The sequence below is a fragment of the Rhynchophorus ferrugineus genome, unplaced genomic scaffold (genome assembly GCF_030347505.1).
Source record: "Rhynchophorus ferrugineus isolate W39M unplaced genomic scaffold, kcgeb_rfMv2 rfM10, whole genome shotgun sequence".
Taxonomy (NCBI): Eukaryota; Metazoa; Arthropoda; class Insecta; order Coleoptera; family Curculionidae; genus Rhynchophorus; species Rhynchophorus ferrugineus.
The window spans coordinates 13,781,569-13,803,989 of record NW_027472589.1 but is presented as its reverse complement, the minus strand read 5'-3'; the positions used below and the strand labels follow the sequence as shown (position 1 = coordinate 13,803,989).

General features: G+C 33.9%; 1 protein-coding gene across 5 annotated transcripts in view; it reads left to right on the top strand.

The window, feature by feature from the left end:
- Positions 1 to 22,421, top strand: part of LOC143204137 (protein bric-a-brac 1) — a 979,343-nt gene that overhangs the window by 686,050 nt on the left and 270,872 nt on the right. The window lies entirely within an intron of this gene.

The following is a 22,421-nucleotide window of genomic DNA, read 5'->3' as shown; positions in this document are numbered from 1 at the left end:
TTAGTCAATATTTAATAACTATGTTTTTCTACAATTTTAGTCCACCAGAGGGCAATTTAGAGCAATATCAAGAAATATCATATTTAAGAATTCTGTTGTCTGTTCTAAAGTTCTCATAGATATTTAATAGTTGATGTTTCATAGGAACTATAACAACCGCTACAATTATTTTCTTCTGTTATAAGTATAACACCCATCTAATCGCAGGAAATCCACTTATTTTTTCACATATCCTGAAGCTTCGAAGTGATTTTGAAGCACTTATGATAAGATATGTGATCTATGTCAGACACTTAACTGATGTCCATCCAACAATCTTGTGGTAGTGAATTCATATTTCACCGTAAACATATCACATTCTGGTATATTTTTCCCGTATAACATTTTTTCCTTTTTTTATTAATTTTTCTTTTATGTGATATACGATTTCGCCGATTTCGAAGAAGTTAATCAAAGATGTTAGCTCGATGAATGGTTTAAGCTCAAAGGAGAAACTGTTTTTTTAAAGGTATCCATAATTTGAATAAATACATTTTAACTATTCATTGTAAATAAAGTATTTTCTTTTAAAAAAATGTGTTTAAAAATCTCAATCAGCCGACTTGGTTGGTGCTGTGGTCAAGGCGACGGTTCTCCTACCGTTGCAATAGCCACGGTTTGGAACCCTGCTGGGGCATGGTCGTAAATTTATGTTTGTAATTGTCTAAAAGGCAGGAATGCAAAATGGGACAAGAAAAATGAGCCCAGTCACCGGCTGGGTAAGACTGGATGTCTTCTGGGTTGATCTCCAAGTTAGTGACTCGCCTGTCGGTAGAGAACCATGGTTCGGAGTCCATGTTAAGCAGTAGTTCCAGTCCAGATAAACCGTAGTTGGTATAAAGGAGATTTTAAAATGTAATTAATATATTTTAGATTAACAGGGAAAGGAATTTCCGACACGCCTGGTACAAAAAAGAACGTATTTTTATAATTTTCAACTTAGATACAAATACATAGATTAGTAAAATAAATTAACAACAATCTAAAAATAAAAAATATTGCTCCGCTGCATTTCGGAAGCTTTTGCCCCCGAAGCACTTTCAACTACTCAATATCATACCTCACAAACAGATATTTTATTGTGAAACAGGATGACGAATACAATGACCTACACCCAAATATATTCGGGTGTTTCGCAGGGCAGTTTTCTTGGTGCACTTTTATATCTATTGTAACATGCTGACCTATCGACCGCAAGAAACACTACTGTTGACATATGCTGACGATACAGCGGCTTTATCATCACACGAGGATCCAATATCAGCCACAAGAAACCTCTAACTTAATCTTAACAAAGTCGAATTGTGTTTGAAAACATGGCGTATCAGAGCAAATGAGACAAAATCGACCCAAGTAACATTCACCCTTTGTAGAAGAACTTGTCCTTCAGTAAAAATGAATAATTATGAACTCCCACAAGCAGACAACGTTAAATATCTGGGAATGCATTTTGATCATCACAAAACGCAAACAGTTTGGGCTTAAACTAAACCAAATGTATAGGCTGTTGGGGTGTAAATCTAAATTATACTTAAATAATAAGGTTTTGCTATATAGGTCAAAACTTAGGCCCATTTGGACTTATGGTATTGGATTGTGGGGTATTACTAGCAAATCAAACATAGCTATCCTCCAGAGGTTCCAGAATAAAGTGTTACGTGTCATCGTCGACGCAGATTACTTACTGAAGCGATCTTATACATGTCAGGATATCTTATATAAGAGAAATCATATGATAATACTTATTGCCCACGGGTAAATTTTTGAAGTTCCAAGATATTAATAAAAAAGAACTCAACAACAATTATTTCCGCCCCCCGAATGGCAAAAGAGGAAAAACCAACACGACCTCTCGGCTAATTTACGTGCCGCTTCCTAATTATATTCCAGTTTCAAAATCGGATTAGTAGGAACAGACGTATAAAATCACGACCCCGTTAGTTACACGGTACAGTCCCGGCCATACACGTTCCTCCGCATACACAGCACACAAAGCCGGTGTGCATCGTACCTACCGGCCTGTCCCTCTCTCCATATCCGCGAGACCACCTCACCTTTCGTCGGGCCACCGACGCCAGTCCAACCGAACATGCGAAATGGGGGGATCGCGTGAAAACCGCCCCGAAAAAAAAAACCGTTCGCGAAACGTACACGTAATTAAATTTCGGAATTTATTTTAAACCGGCGAGACTTATCAGATCGGGGGGGCAAAGCGTGCATTGGTTAGATAAAAACCGCCCCCGGAACGTTTGTACATTTTCTCTTCGCCTCGGTGTGTTTGTTCTTTTCCTAGTAGTTTTAGTTAGGCGATGGTCTACGGGTTTCTATTTCGGTATTTTCGGAGGTTTTAACACCTTTTCAGTCTAGCGAATAATATGTAGTTATTTCGTTCTTTTTTTATATTTTAAATAATTTGTTATTTATAGGAAATAATCACTGCATTATAGCTAACAGGTCAACTGAAAAGTTCCCGACCTGACACATAGATTGCGCCACTAAAATTAAATCCATATGCTTTTTAGTCCTAACTCTCAAAAGATGCGGGTATAAATTTGACAGCTGTCCGATCATTAGTTTGTGAATTATAGCATTTTGAGTGAAACAACTTTTGTTGTTGTGAAATAAATGGATAAAAAGGAATTTCGCGTGTTGATAAATTGTTTTTGAAGGAAAAAAATACAGTTGAAGTAAAAATTTGGCTTGGTGCCGGGTTTCTGGATACTACCCCAGGAAAATTAACCTTCAAAGATTGGTAGGCCAAGTTTAGATTTGGTGAAATCAGCACCGAGGACGGTGAACGCAGTGGACGCCCAAAAGAGGTTGTTACCGATGAAAACATTTAAAAAATCCACAAAATGGTTTTGAATGGCCGTAAATTGAAATTGAATGAAATAGCAGACACTCACAAAGATATCAACTGAACGTGTACGAATACTTGGGTATGAGAAAACTCTATGCAAAGTGGGTGCCGCACGAGCTCACTTTTGACCAAATTCAACGACGAGTTGATGATTCGGAGCAGTGTTTGGAGATGATCAAGCGTAATAAACCCGAGTTTTTGCATCGATATGTGACAATAGATGAAATATTGCACACGATGAACCCGCTCCAAAGCGTGGGAAAAAGCAACAGTCGGCTGGCAAAGTTATGGCGTCTGTATTTTGGGATGCGCATGGACTAATTTTCATTGACTACCTTGAAAAAAAAAGGACCATCAACAGTGACTATTATATAGCGTTATTGGACCGTTTGAGGGACGAAATCGCTGACAAACGGCCGCTTTTGAAGAAAATGATAGTGCTGCTTCACCAAGACAATGCACCGTGTCACAAGTCAGTGAAAACGATGGCAAACATCCATGAATTGGGATTCGAATTGCTTCCTCATCCACCGTATTCTCCAGACTTGGTCCCCAGCGAGTATTTCTTGTTCTCAAACCTCAAAAGAATGCTCGCTGGGAAGAAATTTTCGTTGAGTAAAGAGATGATCGCCGAAAGTGAGGTCTATTTTGAAGCAAGGGCAAATTGTACTACTAAAATGGCACCGAAAATTTGGGGGAGTCGCTATAATCAATGTATCACCCTTGGGAAGGGAATTATGTTGAATAAAAATAATTTTTTTCAAAAAAATATGTTTTACTATGGTAGGCCGGAGACTTATCAATTGACCTGTTAACTAATATTCTCAACTAACATCATTGCTGGAAAACGAGCATGAAATATTATATCGTTACTTTTTTGATCATTTTCCTTTAGCTTTACCACCCACTTAAGGGATGTCTTAATGTCCCGCTCTATTGCCCTTCTTATCAGATTTTCAAGTCGGTCGTATTGTTTCCTTGGTTTTTTCCTTTCTTTAGCTGTTAACCATTTATTAAAAAGAATAATTGAATTGGGAATTTCAATCAACATATTTAACTTTTCTGGTTATTGATTTTGAATTTATTTTAGGTCTTCATCTCCTGCAATTCTTATGGATGGAAAAATCATACCATCTCCACTATCAAACAATTACTATCAGCGACTTTTTTCCTCTGATAAAACAAGAAACGTAATCCTAAATCGTAGAAACGCCCGTAGTTTTGGTACAATGTCACTTGTGTAGTTTTGAAGTTATTGGGATATAAAAGGATTTTTCGTCAATCTCGTAATATTAACTTCAACAGGTTCTAACTGAGACTAACTAGGACTAGCAGACTAACCCATGAGGATTTGTTAAAAGGAAGAGACCCTCCACTATGTGACCAATGTCAAATACAACAGAGCGTCAAGCATATCCTTCTGGACTGTAGAAAGCTTGAAATAATACATATTGTAAGGATCTCAAAAAACATGGGATATATCCAGGGGATGTTAAAGTAATATTCGATACTCTAGCATTGATTGGATCAAGGTGGCGTGATTTATTACAAGTTCTGAAATCCTGAGAAATTATTATTGGTAAAAGTAATTGATAACTATTAAGGCATTTCATGTTAGTTTTACATTAACAATGATCAGAATTTGCATATAATAATATATTTCATTTACAATTCGAAGTCCGAACAACTCAAAATACGCATATTATACATGAATATTTTTTATTATTCATGAGTAAATATAGAATGGATTTAAGGAGACAACGGGAGCTAATGGGAGGAGGGAGAACGAGACCGGTGAGGTAGAGAGAGGGAGGGAGAAGGGACGACGAAGGAGAGAACCGAAGCAAATACGATCGGTACACATTTCTGTATCCGAAAAGCAAACGGACGCCTTGTCCTGCACGGAATATCCGGGCAGGATTAAGGGCCGCCGCAGGACAAGTGTTTGACGTTGATATTATCCGGGGGCTCGTTTTTCATATCGCTAAGCTCTTTTTATTGGACCTAATGAGGGAGGGAGAAAGCGAGAACATATTATTTATATATATATATATATATATATATATATATATATATATATCGTTTTTATCTCTACATGGTTCTTAAGTGATTTAGACGACATTTCATTTATTATTATACGACAGCATATATATTTGCATCTCGTTAGATGAGAAAAACTACATGTTTGACTATTTGTTTTCTGGTTCAAGTAATTGATGCTTCTATATATGCATATGAATAATAATAATTTCCATGTACATACTCAAATGTATAAAGGAACTACTCTGAATATTTTTTCAATACTCTACTGCTTTATCTAATGGAGATTATCCTTTTTCTAGATCGATTATCTATTCTATTAATTTGTTTAGGTTTGGTTAATGTTCATCAGATGATCGTTCTTTTTTATTACTTTTTGCCTTACATATGCTTAGCGTAATGTTAATTTACAAATTAATTTTTTACTATTCTGATGGATTTCCATCAAAACACTAGCAAAATGAGTGCAGGATAAGTATTGTGTTGTATTATCTGTTTCCTATATTAAAATCTAACGACAACTTAACTTAAAGTTCGTGTGGTTCTATCAATCTTCTAATTTCATGTGCGTTGTACGGTTGCTTCCACGATGCTATGATTTAGTAACCTTCTTTCAGGCACATTGTTGGATAACTTCGTAGACTCACTTAAATATTCTTGACTTAAGAAGTTTGGGAGCATGTACTTTTGTGATTTTTAGTCTGATCTGTTCTGATTTTTATTTCATGTGATGTGTCCAATTTAACATACCATCGAGATGAATGCTTGAGCAATTGGGCGACACTCAAGTGATCAGATAATCAGATTTTTGTTATTTCGCCGTAACGTAAAATTGAAATGGACACATTTCCACTAAGCTGTATTTTCCAGTCTCTAGTCCATTTTCGGGTCTTGATTGATTGCCACTACTACATTTTCTAGAACGATAGATAATAGTTAGAATATCTGTTTTTGTTTTTTCCGTTCATTTTCTGAATTACATAAGCTCAATTCGTAATATTTGGTACAATGTTTAATCTTAAATTTCATTTGCTGTCTTGTTCTAATGTTCATTTCTACTGGTACAATGAGAAGCAAACATAAAGACGAAGTTATATAATAACTATTAGTAAAAGTTATCAATAATATATAAGAATCGAGCAATAAATAAAGGACTATGAAAATGCGATATTATGCAACACATGTTGTGTGTTCGCATAGTATATAGTGTCGTTGTATATTATATATTTACCGATATAAATTTGAATATCAGTGGATGTGATGAGAGTGAATCATGGGTCGCACAGGTCGCGGTATAGGCAATTTTAATTACTCTATCAAAGCTTCGAAAATTGTTGCAGATTTAATTTAAAATGAAAGAAATTGCCTTTCGAAACACTCGGTAATTTGGTTACGAGAATTGTTTCTATATCAAAATCTACAAGCTTCATATATCCATTGGACAATAGAAATTCTGCCCACCCATAGATTGGAGACAGATTAAACAAGGATCAACAAAAATCTTTATTAAAATTACTAAAAATAAAACTCAATGCCTCTCGAAAAACATCAAATTATTGGATTTTGCTGCATATTTGGGCCTTTGTGGGAACTATTTAATAATATTTTTATTTAATCCGTTAAGCCACTGTATAGAGTGTTATGGAGATAAATGGTCTTCGTTTCAAGGAAGTCTTATTACTTTTAGAATGGATATTATACAATTAACAGTCAACAAAGGATACATATTAATTTTCTCTATTTTTATTAATTTATTTCTCAGTTTACTTGTTTTATAAAATTTTATGTTTGGTAGGTTAAGTTCCCCCACCCTAATCTACTACAACTGATATTATGTTTGTTCTTGAGAACGATACCATCGCGGCGATTCAAAGAGAACGCCGGCATCACCTTAAGCTTCGCCCGTTTCCCATAGAACACTTGCGCCATTTCCCCGCTCCTTATACCGCCCCCCGGCCCCCCCTCCAATCGCAAAAGCAAATACCGCCGAGCTCATAAATAAAACATCGGTTTGGGCGCATTCTCTATCATTACCATATTCGATTTCTTCGCAGTTCATCCATCGCTATAGTCGAAAAGACGGTACTAACAAGAGGTTGGGCATTGTGACGCGGGTGGGCAGGGGAACGGTAGCATTTTATCGCCAATATTTTGTCTAATGAGAGATGATTCCTTCTTCGATCAGTCTGTCTCTGGACTTTTATATCTTTTTTTATTTTAGAGAATCTTAAGAGTAAAAATTTTTAATGTATATAAGTTACTTGTGGAGTTTAATATGGAAGCTCGAAAACTATTTTTAGTGTCAGTTGTAACTCATCTCTCAGTCTTTATTTGATCCCAAATTTTTATGATAAAACCTGTACAGAATGGTTTTCCAGGTTTTGAAATCCCCAAATACTAATGAACAACAGCTGAGTAAATGAATTAATGCAATTCGCCTTTGGTGGCCATACACCCAGAACTGCAAGCTTTTGGCTAAGTTCCAGTGGACTAGCTTAGTTCATAACATCTTCAGTGCACCTTTGGTGCCTATACTGTGATAGGTGTGCTGGCAATCCACGAATTAGGAGTATCTTTCAAAGCTTGAATGTTTCTTACTTGTAATAGTTTATGGCTAGGGGCCGTTGAGCACCTTCAATCCACCTTTTGCGACCTTACAACTTCAGCTGCGACACTTTTACCCGAACTGCACTTAATTACATTAAGGAATGCTTCGAATAACTACCGAACGATTGTCATTCCAACGTTAACTTGTTTTCTTTTGTTAATAAGTTGATAGCTGTTGTAAGTTAACAGAAGAAAATAGCGACTTCTTAGGATTACTGTACTTACAATACTTTCAGCCCAACCCTATTTTAATGTAAACAAAACCCTTAATTCTATATACTCATCGTATCTCTCAGATAGACGTAAATCAATAGTTTTTTCCAGCAATCAGCGTGGTATGAGTCGCATTATGTAACAGCATTATATCCAAGAAGTGTAAGATTAAGATTATTAATTATTATTTATTATTATTAATAATTATACCATTCATATAATGTATATTAATTTGCACTAAGTTCGAATTTATGAAGATTTAACGTATTAACTTATTTTCAAGTATATTCAAGCCTTTTGTTATGAAAAATATCGTTGCAAGAACTTTCAATAGAATATAGAAGTGCTAAATAGAAGCTACTTATGGTTATTTAATTTCGCTTGGATGAATTAATGATAAGAAGGAGAAATATCGGGTCAATACTGGCTATTGAGCATTTTTGTATTGTGAAGAAGCATCTGCGACAGTCCGGGGCTTGATAATAAGAACGATTGGTTGAGAACCATGAGGTCTCTAAACTTAATGAAAACTACCCTTATGATAATGTCGAAGAAAGAATTGCGGACAAACAAAAAAAAAGCCACAGGAAATTGAAAATATAAAAAAACCCACACCCTCATGTCAAGTTCTATTTTATATACACTTAATTAGGTATACTCAACAAATAAACTAATATAAGAGACCGACTACTCAATATGCTACCTGACTTTTAATGTTTCTGTAATTTTATAGTTGGATTTGTTCTTTTTCATAAATACGTTTTATTTCTTTCTTCCTCTTACAGACGCTAAACATCCGAAGAGGCTATAATAGCCTATAGTAAATATAAACAATAATAAACAACTTATATAATAACTGGGGTGTAAATCGAGGAAAGACTTCAAATTCCAAAGACACGTATAATGTTTTCACATACTTCTTATCTAAAATAATCAGATATTTGTGTATAATGTTATTGCTGAACTGGTGCGACGAAAAATCGGAAGTAGTTCAGCGTAAATGCCATCAGTTTGCTTTTTAAGCAGTAATCATATCGTATGAGAAGGGGTTGAAACATTTTAGGCAATTGTTTCTATGGTGTAATGGTTTAAACGTTAAGCCTACACGTGGGGGGTTTTGGGGTTCGATTCCGAACAAGGTAGCAAACTTTTTGTTCTAATTTGGTTGGACTAGTTGTCAAATCACCTAGACTAGATAGAGGACCCTAGGACCTGGAACGTTCCTTATTTTCATTCATCGTTTCTTTATTCCTATTTTTCTTCATAGGGGCTGTACTTTTTTTTGGGCTATTCATTGTAATAGTTAATGAAATAACTGCGTAATTTATTGAGCAAATATAATTAGACGAAAATTAAATATATTTAACAAAAAAGTTCAACCGACTTCAGAAAATAAATAAGGAACTAACTATAAAGTAAAAATTAATCAAACTTTGTTGATTTTTAACATAAAAAAATTTAAATAAAATATGTACATAATAATAGTTGTAATAACTAAATAAAAATAAACAAAAGCCTTATTTAACCTCTCTACTACACGTATTGCATATTCTAATATATACACACAATTTAGTTTAATACCTACTTAAAGTTATTTATTTGCAATATTACTTTATCTACTACCAACTAATCACTTTGAATGCGGTGCCGAGCTCAAACAATACAATACTAATAATATAATTTTGTAACATATAGAAAAATTTAAATTACCAACAAAACAGATCTAAATTAATATAATTGTTTGGGCTCGGCACCGACTTCTAAATAGTCGGTTGGTAGTAGTTAAAATAATATTATAAATAGATAAATAGGTTTAGGTAGGTATTAAGCTAAATTGTGTGTATATAGTAGAATATAAAATATATGTAGTAGATAGGTCAAATAAGGTTTTTGTTTAATTATTACAACTATTATTATCTACATATTTTATTATAAAATGTTTTTTTTGTGTTAAAAATCTAAGTTTGATTATTTTTTAATTCCTTATTTATTTTTCGAAATCGGTTCAATTTTTTTGTTAAAAACATATTTTATATATTACAAAAACTAATAGCAATTAATTCTGAATAGAATTTAGTCAGTTATAATTAAATTAACGAATATTACATCAGCGTAACGTACTATTGAGTCAAAATAAAGCCCGATTAACATGTGCGTGTCCCTTAAGGTTCCCATGGCACCAGAAAAAGTCACACACATCACCGGTGATCGAGAAGATACGGGAAAATCATTATCAATCCAATTTAATCAAAAGTTTACGTGATTCCGGATTGAGTATATTCGGCTGATTATTTTCTGACATTCCCCGACGACACGTCACCCCGCCCCGGGGCGTATGCAACCCGCTCGACGGATATTGGCCGCCACACCTCGCTAATCCGTCTTATCCGCGACCGATCTAATGAAAATTATAATAGAGCTCAATTTTTTTAACCGTATAGGTTCGCCTGATCCTATCAATCACAAATAGAAGAAATATGACGACTGGACGGGAGAGGGGTGGTTGGTTGGTTGGTGGTGAGCGATGGCGTCACACCTATCTAATTATTCGGTTATCGACTCGACCAATTATCGCACGATGGCTAATCGTCATTAGAAATTAACCGTTTTTGTATGTTTTATTACCGAGATGCTTCCGATCGAGGGAAGGGTGCGTTTGTAATTGATTAAAATCGATCTACCCCTCCGTCTGTGAGGTTCCCCCGAAAAGTTATCGGTTGTGTTAAGATAATTAAATTTAAATGAAGTCAATTAATATTCATTATTGGCGATTGTTAATTATTGACATCAAAGGTATTAATATTGGGGCGGATTGTACTTGTTAACAAAGGGAGTTTTCAAGAAAATGGAAAATTGTATTCATTCAAAGTATTGGTCATTTGATTCTATACATCTTGCCCATCTTTGTCGTTTGAGAAAAACTATTCGTCGACCCATTTTCTAACTTGAATTCCGAAAGTGGCGAAGAGCTGCTCTGCAAGCGCGTGTCCCATTGATACCAACAGTAGATAGTCGAATGGGGCAAGGTCTGGAGAGTACGATAGGCGGGTGCGATAATATGTCCCATCCAAGTGCTTTCAACGCTTCCTTAGCCCTTGACCGGTTTTGCTTTATGAGATGGTTTATACCCATAAACCAACTATATGGTTGTACAACTCATTTCGTGCTGTGGAATCACTTTGCGGTATCTTCGAATCCATCCTGTATGTTTTTCGATAAACGCATGATTCAAATTGATAAATTGTTGTCGGTAATGATTGCTGTTAACTGTTTCTCCAGGTTACAATAGTTTGTAATACACCACGCCACACTGGTCCCACCGAACACTACATTATCTTTTAACCAAAAAGATTTGGACTTGGCCGGTTGATAACCATGATTTTAACGCTTAGAGTTTTCAAAATAAATTCACTTTTCATCAGCCGTCACTATTCGTTGCATAAATGACTTTCGATTTTCCATTTGCCTGTCATTCAATTGATGTGACACCCATCTTGCCGTTTGTTGGATTGCTCGTAATTGGCCGCTAATAGTTTCTTTGATCACATTTAACGCTTCTGCCAATTATTTTTGAGTTTGTGTTGGGTCTGCATCCAATGCTCGCCGTTTCGCATCTTCAAGCTATTTCGATCTACCAGAATGTTCTTTGTCTTGTGTTTTTCACGACACGTCACTTGTGTTTTCGTGTCTTGTGTCACACGTGTTTTTAAGCTTAGATGATTCTCACCGTAAGTTGCTAACAAACGAAGACTTTCCTATTTTTCTTTTTCCTTTCCTTTTTCTGAGGCAAATGAACGTTTTCAGGCACGAAACTTAATATTTTCACGATGTTACTATCGCAAAATATAATATATAATGTATTTGAAGCCTGATGTCAGTAGAGTAAAATAAAGTGACATATGTGTCAAATTATAACACTGCATACTTATGTCTAGCGACATCTGATAGGAAACCCGGCTTACCGATACATCTGTGTTAAAGATGCCGGAAAGATAAAGAAGTAAAATTGTTAATTATATTTGTAAAATTCTAATAGTCATTTCCCCAAATACCGCTTTTATAATATGTGCATTTTTATAGCTTTATGGTGGTATTTTGGTCTCTCCGGCTCTTATTATCGATCAGTCTTTGATCATTTTTGTGACCGCTACCTAGCCTCTGGTTTATTTAGGATATAGAAAAACCTTTATAATTGACCATTGGCTAGGAGAGAAGGTGACTGACAAATGCAGTATACTTTCGCAGTGGTCGTGACATACATGCCACGTTAAATAGGTCGAACTGAAGTGTTCTAATCCTTTCTCACTCTTCCATATTCGCTAAACTTATAATTCGCAATAATTCGTGAGGTCAGGGTCGAAAAGTCTAGATGGAAAGACCCATATTATAGATCGCCTTGGTTCACTTAAATGGTAATTAGTGCAAATAAATTAATGCCAATGCTTATCGCTACGTAACCAACGAAGAGCTGCACGATGACCTTGAAATCGAATGGATACACGAAGTGATCCAAGATTTAGCGTTAAAACATGAAATAAGGTTGCTAAATCGCAGCAACGTGGAAGCAATACAGCTACCGGACAACACGCAGGAAATCAGAAGATTGAACTGTATTCTTAACTTTAGCTTAATACGTAGTTATCTATTAATACCGTACTCGCCTTGCTTGTATATTAATAAAATTAAATTACCACAGAACAGTAGTAATCATAAAGCATATCACTAAACTTATAAGATGTAATGAATTAAAAAAAATAATTCACAAGACACTCTAGTTGAAATGCAACCAGGGCGCAGAGTAAATTAGTAGCAATAAACAAATAAAGGGGCTCCAACGACAGTTCGCTACGAGTGCTATCGAAGAAGTTCTCTCCAGTGACGCAGAGAGCTATCCCAGCTAGTTTAGTTTACTTTTTCTTTTAACAACCTGGTAATATCATCCTTAACCATCTATCTGTTTATTAATTATATCCCAATTATTCCAGAAAACCATTAAAATTAATTGAAGATCCGTACATATCTAATATACCTTCGACATTTACGATCCCAAAAACAGAACCACCGCTGGTAAAATCGTCGAGATCAATCGCGGGCCAGTTTCCTAAAGATCGTCTCCGGTATCGCGTACAGATGTCGACCTTGAAAGTCCGACCCGAGATCGAGTCGCTTAATGGAGTTGGGAAACGGAAAAGCTCGCCGGTCGAATTGCCGGCGGGAAAGCCGGCTTTTCACCGAGAAAATACGTTGGAAAATCGTCCGATATAAAGCTTCACACGTCGCCTGACGCCCGAACACTTGTTGGCGCCTTGTAAAGCATCAGACCTTTCGGTTTGGCCTGGTGTTGAAGGGAAGCGGGTGGCAAGCGAGAGGGTGAGGGAGAGAGAGAGGAAGACGAAGCGAAAAGGGGACAGAGAATGGGAGAGACGAGGAGGAGATGCTCCCGGGAGAGAGAGAGAGGGAGTAATGATGGGGAGAAGGCGAGGTCGAGAGGGTGTCGGAGGGCACGGATTGTTGTGGGCTTTTTTTGGGTAAGCTCGGATTTTGTATGGTCTATTCCGCAAACTGTTTTGTTCGTTTAGCAGCTTGATTCCACATTGTTTTTGAGGTTATATCGGGTGTTTGAGGTTTTGGTTTTTTTTTGTTATCCGACCGAATGGGTTACGATGGCGTGGATACATTGAACTTGCATCGTTGTGGAATAATCTAAGTTGGAATATTGATGGAATCAATAAGTTATTGATGAAATAATCATGAATTGTGGAGAAGAAATGATCCTGAAGATCTGAAACGTACTACGATGCTCTGGTTGTTGTATTAAGGAATTTTATCGTTTTTTGTCGGTTGTGAACATCGATTTTCATTTAATAGTAATATTTTCAAGTATATACGCAGCGGCGTTTATCCATTTTTGAAGATAAATCGGAAAATGATCCCCTTCTTAATTGTTCATCGGTATACTGTATCAAATTGTTAACAACATGACATTATAGTGGAAGGTGAATGGAATGGATCAAATTAAACTGTTATTGACGTCAAACGTTTCTTTTATGAGCGTAAATGTGTTTGTGAACCTCGAGTCCAATGGCACCCTTATATAGTTTGTTTCTGACATATCATTTAGCTTCCAAAATCATCTTCAACATCTCAGTCGAAAAACAAGCACCGGCGTTAACTTGAAACCAGTTATTCCAAGATTTTCAAGTATGAATATATCAGTTTGTAAGATTGATATACTAAATTTGAATGCGTTAGATATGAGACCATAATACTACACTTTATCCAAGATCCTAGTGAGATTCGAATGATATTCTGCATTTTCATAGATTTAATATGTAAACCTATGTATAAACTTTCTCTTTAGTTTTGATTAAAATTATATTCGAATTTATGAGAAGAAATACACTAGAGAAATAACATAGTATATAGTTCTGGAATATAAACTAAATTTGCTGGCCTGTCCCTAAGAATTATATATTATATCTCCTAATGAGTTTGTGTGTATAAAGATTTTGTTTAAAATGAAATAATAACAATGAAGATCTGATACACACTATAGCATATATTGGTCTTTGTATTAAGGATTTTTATTGTTGTGTACATTGATTTTCATTTAATAGTAATATTTTCAAATATGTATGGAACCAAAAAGACAGGTCAACGGCTTTTATTATTTTCTGAACAAGATAATTTGGAAAAGGTGTGAAAAGTGAAGTAACTAACACCCCTTTTTAATTTATATAAGTAAAACTATATTTATATGCCAAGTTCAGGCCTCTATTAATAAGTGTCTTTGAACTTACATATTAATCAACATTTAAACTTTTAAAGGTTTTTTAAAACTAAACAAAGCGCTAATATTTGAAATAACTACCTAAAATATATGTTTTTCCGTCCTAATTTGTGCATACAACGATCATGTATTCATTACACATATATCCTTGGCCTGCGGAACACACAGTCTTTGTTTTTCTATATTTGACATATATGACATTTTTAGAATGAAGATGCTCCGGCCATGAATTTCATGAGTCCGTTTTGGTCGCTATGCTAGACATTTGCCAAATCAACGAGAGCAAAATGCTTGATTCTATATTTGGTCCATTTTCTGGGCGTAACATATATACATCCATACCAGAAAATCTTTATCAGAAAAATTTCATCAATAATGACATACTCAAATAAATATTTTTATCATCTCTCATGGCTATTAGGTTTGTTCAGTGTTTGATTCTTCTGTCTTGTATTTATTTGGTTGTTACTAACATGCTATGGGACATTGAAAATTATTCTGAAGATCCTAGTTTGGGAAACTCCAGACTGAATAAATCTATTAGTCGAAAAAGAATCACCGACTGCGACTTGGACTGACCAGTTCTTATTATTTATTATTGGGTATACTAGATATACCAAAATACAATGCATGGAAAATTATATAATAGTATCACTCTTTATCAAAAGCTCTCATGGGGACCAAAGAGAAGGATTGGCGAATATTTCGTATTGGACAGTATCTCTCATTTTCACGGCATCAAAGAGGGCGTAGAAAGTTACTGTCTTAACGATTTTAAAACAAGAGATTCACTAAAGAAGTGTAATGATACATTGGTTACCTGGTTAAATTAAAGTTTATTCTCCTAAGCAGATAGTTTAAACATTTAAGAACATTAATATATCAATTTACAATTTCTTTATTTCTATGTAGTACCTATGTAGTATCTTCAATTTCAAATGTCCATACTATAAATTTCTATTATAATGATCTTAATTTTGAGTGAATGTAATATTGAACTGATTTTCGTTCATTTATTTTAGTCACAATGGAAAAGACCCAGATCATTTTGGAAGTTAAAAAGTGGTAGTTGTTGAATCATATATATATATATATATATATATATATGTATATATATATATATATATATATATATATATATATATATATATTTATATATATATATATATATATACTTCTATATATATATATATATATATATATATATATATATATATAGAAGAAATGCTTTTCAATAGTTCTCAGGATGCGGAAAACTATTTTTTATCATACTGAATGAATCTATTAGTCGAAAAAGAATCACCGACTGCGACTTGGACTGACCAGTTCTTATTTTTTATTATTGGGTATACTAGATATACCAAAATACAATGCATAGAAAATTATATAACGGGATCACTCTTTATCAAAAGCTCTCATGGGGACCAAAGAGAAGCATTGGCGAATATTTCGTATTGGACAGTATCTCTCATTTTCACGGCATCAAAGAGGGCGTAGAAAGTTACTGTCTTAGCGATTTTAAAACAATAGATTCACTAAAGAATTGTAATGATACATTGGTTACCTGGTTAAATTAAAGTTTATTCTCCTAAGCAGATAGTTTAAACTTTTAAGAACATTAATATATCAATTTTCAATTTCTTTATTTCTATGTCGTACCTATGTAGTGTCTTCAATTTCAAATGTCCATACTATAAATTTCTATTATAATGATCTTAATTTTGAGTGAATGTAATATTGAACTGATTTTCTTTGATTTATTTTAGTTATATAGGTAATCTTATCACAATGGAAAAGACCCAGATCATTTTGGAAGTTAAAAAGTGGTAGTTGTTGAATCATCAGTGCTCATTGTCTCGTAAAGAATCTTTCAATTGTTATTTTGAAAGAGTTTTTAAATATCTCTTTCTAAATTTAGAGCATTGAGGGAAGTAGGAGTACTGGCACTGGTTTTATATTAAAATATCTCGTATTATTTATCTACGTTTCGTCAATAACTTGCCTGCCATTTTCCATCTCTCATTATTATGTCCATTTTCCATTCGCCTACCTGTGAATGTATTTTTTATCATACTGAATGAGTCTGTTAGTCGAAAAAGAATCATCGACTGCGACTTGGACTGACCAGTTTTTATTATTTATTATTGGGTATACTAGATATACCAAAATACAATGCATGGAAAATTATATAATGGTATCACTCTTTATCAAAAGCTCTCATGCGGACCAAAGATTGGCGAATATTTGGCTCGGAATCCAAACTTTTCGTATTGGACGGTATCTCTCATTTTACGGCATCAAAGAGGGCGTAGAAAGTTACTGTCTTAACGATTTTAAAACAAGAGATTCACTAAAGAAGTGTAATGACACATTGGTTACCTGGTTAAATTGAAGTTTCTCCTAAGCAGATAGTTTAAACTTTTAAGAACATATGTGGTATCTTCAATTTCAAATATCCATACTATAAATTTCTATTATAATGATCTTAACTTTGAGTGAATGTAATATTGAACTCATTTTCTTTCATTTATTTTAGTTATATAGGTAATCTTATCAGGTTTTGGAAGTTAAAAAGTGGTAGTTGTTGAATCATCAGTGCTCATTGTCTCGTAAAGAATCTTTCAATTATTATTTTGAAAGATTTTTTAAATATCTCTTTCAAAATATGGAGCATTGAGGTAAGTAGGAGTACTGGGACTGGTTTTATATCAATATATCTCGTAGTATATATATATATATATATATATATATATATATATATATATATGTATATATATATATATATATATGTATATATATATATATATATATATATATGTATATATATATATAATTACATATATAAAATTCAATGAAGAAATGCTTTTCAATAGTTCTCAGGATGCGAAAAGCTATTTTTTATCATTTTTACGTGGAAAAACTTTAATCTGCGAAAAATTTAAAATAGCATCCTGGCTAGGAACGATTCGTTTAGGTAGTAACGAACTTTTTTAACTCGAAATTATATATTGCCTTAGTTGGGTAGAAGGAAAAAGTTTTTCTGAAAAATGCTCGAAAGTTAAAGTGGAAAAGTTGAAACTTTTTTCCATTTTCATAATGTAATTTGTTACAGTATAGTTAATATTTTTTTCTTCTTTTTGTCTGCTTGTTTCTCACTTTGGAATTATGACCGGTCCAGGACGACTCTCCCAATGTTGTTGTTTTTTTAAATCTTGAGACTAAATTACGTTTCTACAGTTTATTTATACCGATTTTATCCGGATTTACTAGTCTTTTAGAAATGTTTAGTAACGTAAAAATTAGATTGGACATGCAAAAATATAACAAGCTAAGGCTTCAACCATTGCCTACTAAAAATAGACACAAATTATTTACGACATTCATATATTGATGATTTTGAAGTTAAAATCCTTCACAGTTTTAAGATGGTGATTTTTTATTTTTCAACTTGATGTTTCTAGTTTTTATCAAAAAAAATAACGTTACTTTTTTACACAATTGTTTCTTAATATTCATATATTGTATCAACAAACTTGGCTGTTTTTTACTGCTTTTATAGAGATTATCTGGTATCATGACAGGGGTCTTTGTACCACAGAAATTAATTTGTTATTTATAAGACATAGTTGTTTATGATTCTAGAACATTTTTTATTTGAACTGGAAACTGAAAAACGTCTATAAACATGCCAATATTAATCTTGATTATTTAAAATACTCCTAATGTTAAATACTATATAAAATTACCTTTAATTGACTGAAAGTGTGCTAGTTTTCCCCATTAATTTTCAATAATATAGAAACCATAGTGGTGGACTTGTTAGATTATCACTAGTCGTTGTCGACTAATTTACAATTTGTTTGTTACATTTGGCTAACTGTTACTGGATCAATTTAATACAACTTATACTATTAATTTTCCCAGAAATGAATTGTATTTGTAATTATTTCCTTCAAAACGAATAGCAGCCCAATGTATAGCACTTTTTGCAGCCGACTGTCTGTGACCTAGAATTATCTGATCTTTTCTTAAATCATGATAACAAGAGAACATAATACTTGATAATCATAACAGTTGTAGATAAGATGTAAAACGTTTATAAAATTAAATGCATTTTTATTAATACATTAATCCGGTTTCATTGTATCAATTCTATATTTTTGTCATTTTTTATTTATGTGATTCCCACTTATCACAATATGGTCTGTTATACTTCGCCCATCGTCGATCGCCATTCCATCCTTGCTTGCATTCCTGCTTATTACTCGCACGGCACTGCCAGTATGCTAAAACCAGATATTTTAACATTGCTGGCAATAAATTTCAGATTAAGCTTTTATGCGCCCCAATGAAAACCGTAATTTATAACAAAATATATACAAAACTTGATTTTTGTTATTCGCTCATTCTTGAGCTTGTTATGGTTTGTTTTTATCCCGGTTTGACGTGGACGTTGTATAGCTTATAATTTCTGATACAAAGTCATTTATCAGATTTAAGGACTCTCTGATCACTTCTTAATAGACTTGGCTTTTAGTGGTACTAGAATTGTAAATGCTTTGTTGAACTTCTTTAAATGTTTTAAATATAATCATTTACAAAATAGCAGTAGTAGTCTTGCAATAGATCCACCATTTTAATACACTTATATTTATTCTCAATAATAATTAATAACTTATTTATTCATTAGTTATATTTCATTTTAATTTCGATCACACTCAAAATCAAAGAACTGTACTGGTTAGTTAAGATATTTCCAGGTTAACTTGGTTTATCAGTTAATCTTAAAACCTATTAGGACTCAGGGGGTGCCAATATAGGGTTGTACTAAAACATCAAACCGATTGTTAATCCAGCATTGCTAAAACAAAGTTTTTCGATTAATTACCAATGGTTATTGCTGCATAACCAACGAAGAACAACACAATTATCTCGAAATCAACTGGATATACGAAATTATTCAAAATTTCATATTATAGCCTGATATAAGGTTACTAAATCACAACAAAGTGGAAGCAATATAGTTACCGACAAGGAAAATGATCCTAGTCAGGCCAGTAACCAGGCTGGGTAAGACCGGATGTCTTCTGGGATGATTTCTTCTAAGTTGGTCACTAAGGTTCTAAGTCTAAGTCGCCAGTTGGTAGGCTTAATGCCGAGGACCGTGGTTCGGAGTTCACGTTAAACTGTAGGTCCAGTCGAGATAAGCCCTAGTTGGTAGAAGGAAGCTTTAAAATACACAAAAAAATTAATTAAGTTTCATAATAAGTGAAGGTAATTGAAATTTTATTAGATTTAACGTACTAAAATTTTCGAAGGGTTGAATAAAAATAAATAAGGCAGAGCTGAAAATAATATTGATATTTTAGTATAGAGACCTGACGAACGTTTTAACATTTGCTCGTTTTTTTTCCCTCGTATTCTATCTCGCTTTCTTTCTCTCCCACTCTCCAATGCTAAATGAATTTTTGCTCTTCGGCGTCACAGCGGATGGGGGGAATTTTTAAAAGTACAAAAACCTCGATAAATTCATTACGCGGACGAGGGCAAGGCGGAGGGGCGGGGTTACGATAAGTGGAGCCGGTTGGGGGGTGAAGGAGGCAGGGGACCGACCAACTCTTTCCTTTTTCCCCGTGAACTTTCCGTCCATTGTCACTGGGCGAGCACGTCTTTCGATAAAAGAAGCGAAATAATTAGATTTACGCGACAGAATTTCCGTTCTGGCCCCTTATTTTTCATCGTTCGGGATGGAACTTTTCTTCAACAATTTTCAGGTTTTTATGGCGCGTCATTGATTTTTCGTCGCGAGTTGTCGGTTTTGTCGAAAAAGTTATCGAAAATCCTGCCAATAATATATATATATATATATATATATATATATATATATATATATATATATATATATATATATATATATATATATGTATGTATATGTATATTAGAAACATTTCAAAAACTACTACTAACTAGAAAACAAACTAGGTCTCTTAAGTTATTTTTATCCTGACGACGTATAGGTTATCATCGTTCTTCTAACCATGATGGGTATTGATTGACACTTTTTTTCTAAAGACTTGTATTTAATTAATGCTTCGCTTCGCTAACTAAGGAAGACGTAACAAACGAATGGAAGGAATTGTAGTTAAAATATAGGAAAATTTATTGGTTATCTAGAACAAAATAGCAATTATCAGTACATAATAAACTAATTATTATTAATAATAATAATTATACAAGTACTGAAACCTATATGGACATACGGCATTTAACTATAGAAATGTTTTTGTCTTTTGGAAATTTTCATGTCTATCCTAACTTACTCTAAAGACCATTCTAACTTATTCTAGAGATTATTAAATATGATTCTACCTGTCTATTAATCAGTTCGTATGGTAGTTTGCGTTTGAGCCTATGCAGTACACAATCATCGGGCACATTTAACTGTTTGGCGAGTGCATTGGGATGCACTATTAGCCTTTCAGAGTACTTCTTCTTTTTCTTTTGTTCTTTATATGTTCCTTCCAGCGAAGTTCTGCATCGAAATTCATTCTAAGATATTTAGCGTTGTTGCTATATGGAATGATAGTGTTGCTTAATGTTATTGGTGCTTGTACGGTCTATTTATAGGTGAACTGCACATGTACAGATTTACTTTCATTAATTCTTATTTTCCAAGCTTGTGTTCAATTATTTATATTGTCACTTGCCTGTTGTAATTTTCGCGAGGCTTCTTCACTATTGTCTCCGATAGCCATAATCGCAAAGTATCATTAGCAAATGTAGCCATCGTAATATTTTCCATTTGTGGTATATCACAAGTGTAGAGTAGATAAAGCATTGGTCCCAGTACACTTCCTTGTGGTACACCTGCTTTAGCTTCTTTTATTGTAGAGTAAGCTTCTTTTTGTTTGACTCTGAACATTCTGGTTGTAATGTATGATTTTAATAGTTCGGTGTGTTGTTTTGGTAGTATTTTCATGCCAAACCTTATCGAAAACTTGTGTCACATCTAAAAATATAGTTGAGCACACTTTTTTACTTTCGTAGGCTTTTTCAATAACACCTGTTATTCTGTGGATCTGGTTAATTGTTGAGTGTTTTTTAATAAACCAAAACTGGTGTGTTGTATTAGGTTTTTTCTCTCTATGGTCGGTTTTATTCTTTTCAACAGGAGCTTTTCAAAAACCTTAGATATTACTGGCAGCAGTGATATAGGTCTATAGGCTCTTATTTCGTTTGGTGACTTTCCAGGTTTTGGGATCATTATAATTTCCGCCATCTTCCAAATGTCTGGGACATGTTTTAATCTAAATGCTGTATTGATCAAGTTGGTGAGTTTTATAATTCCCTTTCTGGGTAGTTTTGCAGTAATTCTCCTGTTATTAAATCGTAGCCTGGTGATTTCGTGGGGTTAATGTCAGTTTTAATAACTCTGCTTAACTCTTTCGGCGTGACTAATTCAATCATCAAATTTTCAGCTTCTATGTCAGGCAAATTATGTTATTAGGACACGTAATATGGGGCATCGGCGTTGACTCGCAACACTTTATTCTGGAACCTCTGGATTATATCTATGTTAGATTTGCTTGTAGTACCCCACAGTTCAATACCGTAGGGCCAGATGGGCCTAAGTATTGACTTATACAGCAAAACCTTATTATCTAATGATAATTTGGATTAACGCCCTATCAGCCAATACATTTGGTTTAGTTTAAGCCCAAGCTGTTTGCGTTTTGTCACTATATGTTTTTTCCATGTCAAACGTCGATCAAAATGCATGTATATGTATTTGAATGTATTTCAGCAGTTGGTACGTTTATGTACGGCAACATTTTAATACACATGAAACAGATTTTAGAATCTGTTGAACAA